Raw genomic sequence first — 8057 nt, 5'->3', positions numbered from 1 at the left:
TACCACCAAAACTCAAATCTCTAGGGAGTTTGCTTGGACTAAAGCAAGTCTCAGAAGTTCACATTATTATTGTTTTGATGTTAGCATTTACTGAAGGGGACCCAGGACTAGTAGCACTTGAGGGCCTCTGTCACTTTGATACTCAGCACTGGCAATGGGTCAAGCCTCTGCTGAGTCAATGGATGTTGCCAGGTAGATGGCGGAGACTTCGGCAGAGGTCTCCCTATTGGGGTGTGGGTCTTCTTCCCAGATGAGGTCTGGGTAAGAACCATCTCCCTAGATAGGCCAGAGAAATGGTTCTCCCCCAGGGGAAAGAAATCCTGCCCTGCCTCCCCAAGGTCCAGAGTCAGGTTGCTCCTGGGAATGGGCGGCAATCTTCTGGCAGGATCCACTGCAGCCTCCAGCTTCTTTCTGGAGAGTCTTCTTTCCCCCAGTAGGGAAAGGGTTTCACCCCAGAATGCACACACCCTCCTGCTGCATGAGCCAGACCAAGACCGGCTTTGGATTGCTCCTGGGGATGGGCTGCAATGTTCTGGCAGATTCTACCACAGCCCGAGTGTCCTTCTTTGGAGTTAAGCCCTTGAGAAACTCAAGAAATGTAGCTGTTTCACATAGTCCTCTAGGGGATCTTTCTCCTCACCACCTTTAGGCTGCTGGCAATAAAAAGGCTTTCTTGGCCCTCAACTTGAATGGAAGAGGGAGGAAAGACTGCTACATTGGAACACATCCTGACTTTATGCACTGTGTCTAGCTTTGTGTCCATGACACAAAGCTAGACACAGATGGAGAGCATTGCCTGGCTGTCTTAGAACAGGGCAAAACATTTCCTCCTCTTAAAGGGCAAAACCTAACCATCTGTTTTAGGATTGAAGATGAACATTTCTGTGAATTATGCGCTGTCCTCTTATTTGGCTTAAGTCTAAATAAACTAGGTGCAGGCCTTGTTGCTAAAAGTGTTTTAATATCCTTCCATTTGTAGCAGACATGACACCTCAATTGGTTTTGTTCTTGAACATATTCAAAAATGTCTTTACTGCATCAGTTGTCCTTGCTTTCCACACATCAACTGGCAAAATAAACTACAATGGCTATTTTCTGTTTGCTATTAATTATCCCTCTTCAGTTTTGAAAATAGTTCTTCTTACGTGCATAGGAGGAATCAAGAACTCGATCTGCTGGCTGCAATTCCTCCAGCTGCTGTAACCAGTTTTGGCTGAAGTGTGAGGAAAGGGTGCCAGCCTGGACAGCATTCCAGGACTGAAACTGCCTATTGCAAAAAAAAAAAAAAAAAGCAAGATGGCGTCGGGAATGAAAATTCCTGACTAAACCACCTGTCAGGGTTTCCATCAATCATTTGGTCTTATCACCTTCCATAGGCTAGATGGAGGTCGGTATTGTGTGGGGCTTTGTCCTCCTCCTAGAGGTGGGAGTCTAGGGGGTCTTCAGACCCTGAAAAGTCTGGAAAACCCAGGATGAACATCTGGAGAGACCTTCCTGCAATCATCGGACCGAATGAAGAAAGGCTTTCCACCACCTAATCACCGACGACCTGCTCTTTTCCTTTTATCTTTACTAATAAATCTCTGAGATGTCCACAGCCGTGAGTTTGGCAGATTTACGATGTTGTTGTTTTTTTCTTTACTGAAAGCTCTTGCTTACTTTTTGCTATTTTTACTTTGCTGGAGATCTCAGCATTCTAATGCTAACAGCTTTCAATTTTGTCTTGAAGAATTTTTTGAAATGTCTGATATCCCAGCAATTACTTATTTCTTATTTTATTCTTGAACTTTAAACTACTCACACCATTTGTTGGAGATTACTATGGGTTCCCCCCCACCCCATCTCTTCGTGAACCTCCCCCTCCCCCACCTCGAACTTTCCGGCAGACAAGTATTTGAAATAGAAAAGAGGAATGGAGAAGAAGACAGGCTTGGATAGAAGAATGGCGCGTTTCTTCTCTTTTGATTTGGTTTTTTCTAGGGATGTACGTTTCGTTTCGGATACAAAACGTTTTGTGCACAAAACAGGCCATTTCAGCCGTTTTGTAGCCAAAACCAAACACCCAATGCTCAAAACAGAAAATTTTGTAGCCAAAACAAAACGTCCCTGTTTTGGATACAAAACATTTTGTTGTTTCAGCTGTTTTGGAACTCCACTTTGCAATCGCAAAAAGTCTTTCTCCTTCAGTCTCCATTTTGAGTTTCGACATCTGTTTGAATTTCCAGCCCTTCCAGCCTACAGATTGGCCAGCAAAAGCATGGGCTGATCTGCTGGCAATTGCCTCCTTATTCCTTTTAAGCAAATTTAAGGGTAAATTTTACCCACATTGGGCTAGTGGGGCAGTGTGCAATTCATTGTTGTTGTTTCACACTGTTGTGTTTAGATCAATTGCATTTCCGGCGGGGGGGGGGGATGTGGATGTGCATGACCTTTGGAAATCTGCCTGGTTTTTTCCAAAGCTCTGCTGTTGTTAATGTGTGATGTTGATGTTATTTGGGGTGGATTTGGGGCAAAAAGGGGGCTTTGGGGGCAGAAGAGTGGTTCAAGTGGTAGTGCCCCAATGAGTGCCTGCCGCCACCCAGATTCCAAAGGAATTGGGAAAAGGACTGATTTTTAAATAATTTCTGAAGTTGACATGTCTTTGGGGCAGATTTGGGGCAGAAATGGGGCCTGAGGGGCAAAACAGTGGGTTGAGTGGCAGTGCCCCAAGGGGTGCCTGCCACAACCCAGATTTTATTTATTTATTTTTATTTATTTTTGCATTTATATACCGCCTTTCATTAAAAAGATAACCCCAAGGCGGTTTACAAAAGTTAAAAACATACAATAAAAACACAATAAAAACATCATATTAAAAGTACAAAAACATATAAAAACAGGCATAAAAACAACACAACAAATACAACAAATAGAAACACAGAGAAGCCGCAGTAGAAAACAATCATGTAAAAGCCTGGGTAAAAAGCCAAGTCTTTAAAAGCTTTCTAAAAGCCGTGATGGAGTCCGAGGAACGAATGGCCGCTGGGAGAGCATTCCAGAGTCTGGGGGCAGCAACAGAGAAGTCCCTGTCCCGAGTGCACGACAACCGGGCCTCCCTCATTGTCGGCACCCGGAGCAGGGCCCCCTCAGATGTCCTCGTCCAGCGGGCAGCAACCCTTGGGAGCAGGCGGTCCCTCAAATACCCTGGGCCCAAACCGTTTAGGGCTTTAAAGGTCAAAACCAGCACCTTGAATTGGACCCGGAAACGAACCGGCAGCCAGTGCAGCTCTTTCAAAATGGGAGTGACATGTTCCCAACGGGCAGCTCTGGATAAAACCCTCGCTGCCGCGTTTTGCACTAGCTGCAGTTTCCGGATATTCTTCAAGGGCAGCCCCACGTAGAGCGCGTTACAGTAATCCAGCCGCGACGTGACTAAGGCGTGGGTAACCGTGGCCAGATCTGCCTTCTCGAGAAAGGGACGCAGCTGGCGCACCAGCCGAAGCCATGCAAAGGCACCCCTGGCCACCGCCTCCACCTGAGCCTCCAAAAGCAGAGCCGGGTCCAGTAGTACCCCCAAGCTGCGTACTTGCTCCTTCAAGGGGAGTGCAACCCCATCCAGAACCGGTAAAATCTCCTCATCCCGATTGGCTCTCCTACTGACCAACAGTACCTCCGTCTTATCCGGATTCAGTTTCAGTTTGTTAGCCCACATCCAACCCATCACGGCCTCCAACCCCCGATTCAGGACATCCACCGCCTCCCTAGGATCAGATGACAAGGAGAGATAGAGCTGAGTGTCATCCGCATATTGCTGACAACTCAGTCCAAATCTCCGGATGACCTCTCCCAGCGGCTTCATGTAGATGTTAAACAGCATGGGGGACAAGACCGATCCCTGCGGGACCCCACAGGCCAACGGCCAGGGGGCCGAGCAGTAGTCCCCCAGCACCACCTTCTGAACCCTCCCCTCAAGAAAGGACCGGAACCACTGCAACGCAGTGCCTCCGATTCCCATACTCGAGAGGCGGCCCAGAAGGATACCATGGTCGATGGTATCGAACGCCGCCGAGAGGTCCAGCAGAACCAACAGGGACGCACTCCCCCTGTCTAGTTCCCGGCGTAGGTCATCCACTAGAGCGACCAAGGCAGTCTCAGTCCCATACCCGGGGTGGAAGCCAGATTGAAAAGGGTCCAGATAATCCGTATCATCCAAGACCCTCTGCAGCTGGGACGCCACCACACGCTCCAACACCTTGCCCAAAAAGGGGAGGTTAGACACAGGTCTATAGTTGTCCAGGTTGGAGGGATCAAGGGAGGGCTTTTTTAATAGAGGTCTTACCACCGCCTCCTTGAGGCACGATGGCATCCTGCCCTCCCTTAACGAAGCATTAACGATCACCTCCAGCCATCTACCTGTCCCCTCCCTGGCAGCTTTTATTAGCCATGAAGGGCAAGGGTCAAGAGCGCACGAAGTCGCCCGCACACTGCCCAGGATCTTGTCCACATCCTCAGGCCGCACCAACTGAAAAGAATCCAACACAACGGGACCAGATGGTACCAGAGGCACGTCTGCCGGAACTGCCAAAACTCTGGAGTCCAGGTCAGCACGGACGCAAGCGACTTTATCTGCAAAGCGACAGGCAAACCGATCACAAAGAGCCGTAGATGACTCCTCCCCCATTGTCCGGGGGGATGTGTGGAGCAATGTTTTCACCACACGAAACAGCTCTGTTTGCCTGCACTGAGCAGACGCAATGGAGGCGGAGAAAAAACATTTCTTCGCCGCCCCCACCGCCACGGCATAGTCCCTAAAATGGGCTCTAGCCCGTGTTCGATCGGATTCGTGACGACTCTTCCTCCACCGTCGCTCCAGCCGTCGTCCGAGTTGCTTCATCGCCCTAAGCTCCGAGGAAAACCAAGGAGCAGAACGGGCTCTACCAAGCCGGAGAGGGCGCTTGGGGGCAACCGTGTCAACAGCCCTGGCCATCTCTCCATTCCAGAGATCAACCAAGGCCTCGACAGGGTCACCAGCTCTGGACACTGGAAACTCCCCGAGGGCCGTCTGAAATCCAAGCGGATCCATAAGCCTCCGGGGGCGGACCATCTTAATCGGCCCACCACCCCTGCAGAGGGCAGACGGAGCAGTCAAACTAAACCCCACCAGGTGATGATCTGTCCATGACAAGGGAGTGATCTCAAATTCCCCCACCTCCAGATCATTTATTTCCCGATCGGCAAAAACCAGATCCAGAGTGTGTCCCGCCACGTGGGTAGGGCCCGATACCAACTGAGACAGGCCCATGGTTGCCATGGAGGCCATGAAATCCTGAGCCGCACCCACTAAGGGGACCTCAGCGTGGACATTGAAGTCCCCCAAGACAATAAGCCTGGGGGAACCCAAGGCCACCTCCGAGACCACCCCCGCCAGCTCAGGTAGGGAGACTGAAGTGCAGCGGGGTGGTCGGTACACCAGCAGAATCCCCAGCCTATCTCGGAGGCCCACCCTCAAGGACAAACACTCGAAATTCTGAGATTGCCTGACCGGGCACCTGGAAACGGGGAGGGTCTCTCGAAAGATGACCACAACGCCTCCTCCCCGACCCTCGAGGCGGGGCTGCTGCACGATCTGGAAACCTGGAGGACAAAGCTGAGAGAGACCAACCCCGCCCAGCGCATCCAACCAGGTCTCCGTCACGCATACCAGGTCAGCACGCTCATCCACAATCAAATCGTGGATGAGAGATGTTTTTGCGTTAACTGACCTGGCATTTAGCAGCAGCACCCTAATCCTCGAAGGAGTGTTCACAGAGCTCCCTAGGGTCAGAGGGTTGGGGGAAGGGCCGGAAAAAGGAACAGGCCTCAATTGCCTGGACCGTTTTCCCCTGTAACGGCCCGCCCAACTCCCACCGCCATACCTCCCTCTGCCCGCTACCCGTGATATTGCCGCCCCCACTCCAGACCCACTTTTTTGCTCTCCCAGACACATCTCCCCAGACTATTCCACCACGGCTACTTGGCTTAATTTAAAACCAAGACCAGACTCATACAGTCCCTGCTGACTTCTTGCTTGGTGGAAGATGGATCGTCAAGGCAGGAGGAGAAGATCTTCAGGGCTCCAGGCAAACATTTCCACATTACAAAACATATTTTATTAAACATACACGTTACAATTCTCAGTTATCCCACTTATTGAAAGTTTCAATAAAATTTTTTCCTGATTATTACTCATACAGGTCTTAATTCAGAAGTAGGACAAAATTAGAGCAAGGGAACTTTTATTCCCCTTCCTGTAGAATACAGAATCTTATCAATAATACCTAATATCATTTTTCGTGTCTGTGATTGTCTCCCTCTGGCTCCGCGCATGCCCAGAACGTCCGAGCGAGGCACGGACACACGCTTGGTGTCCGTCCACGGACGGACACCAAGCCTTTTATTAGATAGGATGACCAGCACTTTGTATTTCACCCAGAAACATATTGGCAGCCAGTGTCGTTCTTTTAAAATGGGTATAATATGATATCCTTGGGCAGTCCTGGAGACCAACCTGGCTGTGTGATTCTGTACTAACTGCAGTTTCTGAACTAGGTACAAAGGCAGCCCACCGCAGAGTGCATTGCAGTCATCAAGCCTGGATGTTACCAGAATATGCTATCCACCCCCAGCACCCTATCCACCCGCATCACAGTACTTCCAGTGACTGTTGCTGGTGTCTATATTATGTTTCTTTTTAGATTGTGTGCCCTTTGGGGACACGGATCCATCGTATTTATTTGTTATTTCTCTGTGTCAACCATTTTTGAGCCATTTTTGGAAGGGCAGTATAGAAATCGAATAAATAAATAAATACATAAATATGTACCACTGTTTTAATGCCATTGATCTCCATAAATGGATGTAGCTGGCAAATCAGCTGAAGCTGATAGAAAGCACTCCTGGCCACTGCCTGAACCTGAGAAATCATGGAGAGGTTTGGGTTCAGAAGTACTCCCAGTCATTCTTTCCAGGGGAGTGCAACCCCATCCAGAACAGACAGATCTACAGTAAACCACTTCCTAAGTCTCCACCTCCCACAATGAGTACCTCTGTCTTGCTTGGATTCAGCCTCAGTTTGTTTTCCCTCATCCATCCCATTACCTCCTCCAGGCAGGCATTTAGGGAAGATATGCCATTTCCTAATCCGCTTCCTCCAAGACAGCCCTAAGCTGAGATACCACCCCACACCCCCAATCACCTTGCCCAACCATGGGAGGTTGGAGACAGGCCTATAATTGTCTAATACTGAGGGATCCAATACAGGCTTCTTCGAAAGTGATCTAATAATTGCCTCCTTGAGACAAGGAGGCATCCTGCCCCCCGCCCGAGAAGCAATAATGATCTTAACAAGACCCTCTCAAATAACCTCCCTGCTAGTTCATATAAGCCATGTTGGGCAGGGGTCAAAAGCACAGGTGGTAAGGTGCAGTGTCCCAAATATCTTTGTCCACATCCTCAGGAGTCAAAAACTGAAATTGATCCTATTTAACCACACAAGTGGAACTGCTGGACACCTCCACAGCAGACTGCAGTAACTGTAGAGTCTAGTTCAGCTCAAATATGAGAGATTTTATCTGCAAAAAACTTACATTAAAAACATCACAACGGGTAACTGATGGATCCAAATACTCATTCAGGGGAGTGGGGGCATGTACTAGCCCTCTCACAACCAGAGGCGTAACTATAGGGGGGGCAGGGGGGGCACGTGCCCCGGGCGCCATCTTTTTTGGTCACGTGGGGGGCGCCGCCATGACAAAAAAAAAATTTAAAAAAATTTTAAATTTTTTTTTGTTAATACAAATGTTTCCTCTCAGTGCAGCAGCGCTGCAGCAGTCAAGGGAGCGCGTCGGCGCCCCCTCCCCCACGAGCGGTCCCTTCTGCGCCGCCCGCACCCCCCCCATTGCTTTGCTGGCGCCTGGTGGCCAGTCAGTGGCCTGGCTTGGTGGTGGCGGTGGGCACTTGTGAGGAAAAACCTAAGTATAATGTAGTATGTTGGGAGGGCGGGGGGGCGCCATTTCAGTGCTTGCCCCGGGCGCCGTTTT

The sequence above is a fragment of the Hemicordylus capensis genome, chromosome 3 (genome assembly GCF_027244095.1).
Source record: "Hemicordylus capensis ecotype Gifberg chromosome 3, rHemCap1.1.pri, whole genome shotgun sequence".
Taxonomy (NCBI): Eukaryota; Metazoa; Chordata; class Lepidosauria; order Squamata; family Cordylidae; genus Hemicordylus; species Hemicordylus capensis.
The sequence above is the reverse complement of the archived record's forward strand: the minus strand, read 5'-3'. Positions refer to the sequence as shown.